The sequence below is a fragment of the Maylandia zebra genome, linkage group LG14 (genome assembly GCF_041146795.1).
Source record: "Maylandia zebra isolate NMK-2024a linkage group LG14, Mzebra_GT3a, whole genome shotgun sequence".
NCBI lineage: Eukaryota > Metazoa > Chordata > Actinopteri > Cichliformes > Cichlidae > Maylandia > Maylandia zebra.
The window spans coordinates 21,670,397-21,674,321 of record NC_135180.1 but is presented as its reverse complement, the minus strand read 5'-3'; the positions used below and the strand labels follow the sequence as shown (position 1 = coordinate 21,674,321).

Sequence of the window (3,925 nt, the reverse complement as noted above, 5' to 3'; positions counted from 1 at the left end):
GTACAGTAAACAACCACCTTTTATATTCTGTTAATGCACTGTTTTCACCTTCAAAGTAATAAAATCATAACATTTTTGTGAAAGTCCCTTGATACGGTTGATCTGAAAACGTGTTTTACACGGTTTAGGTAAAACACTGACCTATGTAGATGATGCTCGGTAATAACTGTTATTCAGTTACTAATGAAGGACATCAGATCTTGATGGAAACTGCTGATCTCAGCATGGATAATGGAGTTCTCTGTAGACTGTAAAATACTACTTATGGACTGGATGAGAAGGACTTCTACTGTTTGTGTGCTAGGGAACAGTCATCCAGTGATCCCTGTACACCTTTCAACATCACTATTACCCCTAAGCCTTTAAAGCTAAACCTCTCCTACACCTATTAAAACAATCTCTGGATTTAGACAAAACCCTAGCTCGGAGAGTAATCATCTTATCTAAGGCAGTTGTCACCTTAAACTAAAAGTTGGACCAGCTGACTAAACATTGTGTCACAGCCTTCAAGAATGCAGCGATGGATGTGTCCAAAACTACCCCAATGTATGGACACGTGTGTCCATCACTGATTTCTGCATTGCATCATGACAGTGGTTTTCGTGCCTGGACAATAAAGAGGTTTTTGTTCTGAAATGATGTTCTCTGGCAGTAAAACAAAAAGTGGAGCTGTTGTATTGCATCAAACCTTCCCACCTGAATGTCACATACCTGCAAGGAGAGAAGGAAGGAGTCAGAATAGAAGGGGAGCTTATTACACCAGGTTGGGATATGAAATACCCTCATGGCTAGAGCTAGAGGGAAGCGAAAGCCCAGCCCTAGTTTTTTTTTTTTTTTTGTTTGTTTTTTTTAAAATAAATATGACACCCCCCTCCCCCACTGCACTGATGGCAGCAGTGGCTGGCACCAGCTGCTGGCCTGTACTTGGAATTATTGTTCTGTATGTATGGTCTGTTTACATTGTTTTCCACAACAGTTGCTGGTAGTGACTGCACTGATCAATTAGGTTTTTGGTTTGTTGCTTGCTCACTCTTGCCTTATGTGTGTCTGTATTTCCCTGCTTTTGCCTTCGCTCCAGCCATGTGTGGTGTTGTGCAGTTTGTTTTTTTGCTCTGTTGGCATTGGTGGGAGGATGCATTCAGTATCTATTGGGGTTGGGCTGCCAGCCGGTGGGTCAGTTTAGTGTGCAGTTCACTCTTTGTCATAGTGTTCTGCTGATCTCCACGATTTTCCCACACCCCTGAGGCCCTCTCGGGAAGTGGTACTGAGGGGTATACTGCAAATGAAGTTCAACACAACCAGGCTTTCTTTGCATTAGCTGGCTGGACAAAACCTAAAACCCCAGCTGGAGATAACAGGTATCACAACAGTGGTTCTCAACTTTATCTCTTAAGCAGAGCTTTTTGCTTCATGCTCTGTGCTCGGAAAAGCAGTGATTCGTGAGGCATTAGACCCTTTTTCTACACAAAATGACCCCTATGAGTGACACTTACTTCAGTCAGAGATGTTATCATTTGATGATGATAAAATGGTGATTAAAACTAAAAAGAACAGAACATTAAAAAGATAATACTAAAATGCAACGAGATTAATACAGTAGAAAACTGTTAATTTGGTGGTTTTTAGTGCACAGTAAAACAGTTTAATTCAAGTTATTTATTTCATCATCAGACTTGGCAGCAGATCAGAATCAAGTAAAACAATATTTAGACATTTTCTCCATCACCAAATTAATGCATGGGCATATTCAGTGACAATATGACACACAGTTTGCACTTTATTCAGAAATTTAACAGCGCATAACAATCCTATTAGCAGATAATCTATATTGTGCTTAAGACATGCTGTAAATGAAACAATCAGTGGAACCCTGGCACTTTGACTTTAAACCAAAACTCAGAAGATGGCCTGGTCATAAGCAGACTTTTTCACCATGAGTTACCACAGTAATTTAGCCAGGTAAATAGGAAGCTACTTTTATGACACAAACCTTTGACTTGAAGAGTTAAGCTTCGTAATACACCCCCTCCAGTGTCATTACTAGTAGTAAAAAATAGTCAGTGTTTATCACCCAGGTATTTCAGGTACTTTCAGGGAGGCTGATTGGAGTGTGATTTCACAGCAAAAGTTTTAACCTATGTCTGTAATCAGTTTTCAGCTGACAAGCCTGTCAGTAATCATTCAATATCATTGATTCTTACATAAATATGCTCTCAGTTGTGAAGCCAGTATCAGTCACAACCTAATAAAGGCCAAAGTTTTCACATTGTGACATAGCCATCAGCTGAAAACGAGAGATGTGAGATGTCATGATCAGTGAATGTCTGGTAGTTTGCCGTGCTAAAGTCTTTAAAGGGGGAACGGTTAACTATATGTCAACATTGATATATTTCTGTGGGCTAGTTGAGTAATTATATCACCACTATTTTTAATAACAGGACACTGGAGTTGATATTTGCGTCACTGCAGTGAAGTTTGTTTCCTTATGATAAATGTTTTCATGAGCAGTTCTGACAGCCCAGTCTGCTTGTATGCGTCTCCAGTATTTGGCATCCCTCCCCGATAATGCACCATGCCTCTGCTCCATCTAGTCAGCGCTGATACTGAGGAAGCTGCGTCAGCTGCTCTAAACCGTGCATTAAAATGAATTTCCAGCAGTCACTTAAAGCTCTGATCATAAGTTTCCAACTTGGCAACAGAGGAAATGTGCATTTCACCCTAACATGTAACCTGCAAATGAAAAGACAAAGTCCAGCCTCTTAGAAATGTTCTTTTGTGGTGGAAAAAAACTTCAGTTCAAGTGACAATCAACATTTGAAATGAAGCAGGTTGCAGGCTGTAGTTTGAGCTTGCAGGATTAAAAGCTAGTATAGCCTGTAACATCTAGGTAAGGGCGGTCAAGCCAAATAAATTTAAACAGTTTTTCCTGATATGTAATCTTGGTAAACATTTTCTCTTGAGGTCACCTAGGTTGTAGTAATAGATGATGATCTGAGGGTTAGATTCCTTTCAAAGAATGTAGTAAATGAGTATTATTATTATTACATATTTATTTCCCGTGCTGTAGTTTCATGTGTACAAATGTACACATCCATGCACGCACTTTTTCACTGTTTGAAATGAATGTGTGTGTTAGAGAGCATACAATTGACACAAGTTTGACACGTATCTTTCGTTGCAAGTGAGTGAGGCTTGTCTGCTGGCATTATGTTCTCTTCATGCTCTGGACGGGGTAGTAAACTCTCCAGTGTGTCTCATGCTTTCTTCTCATTGGCAGTAGTTATCTCTTTTAGGCTTTTCTGTTTGTTGCTTTGCTATGCTGGTTGGATTGTGCTGTGTTACTTTAAGAAGTACACCAGCCCCTCTTGCAGCAATATATCGCCACCATGCTTTGTGGTTGGGATGGCGTTGCAAGCGTCATCTTTAGTGCTTTAAATATAATGATGGTCATTATGGTCAGACAGTAAAGTTTTTGTTTCATCAAACCAGTTGAAAGTATGTTCTTTGTGTGGAGTCACACATTGTAGTCTGTCTTTTTTGGGGGCAGTAGTTTTTTGCTTGATGAGCAACCTTTCAGGTTATATTGCTATACTTTATCTATACTGCAAATGAGTGCTTTTGTCCAGTTTTAATGCAAGTTGCTTATTATTTTCCAGGACTGATTTTCCATTGTGCATCAGACTTTTTTTGTTTTACATTCATAAGCAGTAGCTACATGTCCCAGTGGTCCCCCCTCGCCCCCCCCCCCCCCCCCCCCCCCCCCCCCCGTCAGATTTGATTTCTTGTGTCCCATGATGTTGAGCAAAGAGATCTCAAGCAGAGTTAGAAAGTAGAGCTCATCAAACACAGCAGTGCAATAAATTTTATATTAATAGAGCATTGCATCAAGAATTGGTTTTGATTGTTTTATGGAGGTGATGATTCA

The 3,925-nt window shown here is 40.0% G+C and overlaps 1 protein-coding gene across 3 annotated transcripts in view; it reads left to right on the top strand.

The window, feature by feature from the left end:
• arhgef12a (Rho guanine nucleotide exchange factor (GEF) 12a) overlaps window positions 1-3,925 on the top strand; it is a 44,825-nt gene that overhangs the window by 1,377 nt on the left and 39,523 nt on the right. The gene's annotated exons all lie outside the window — the stretch shown is intronic.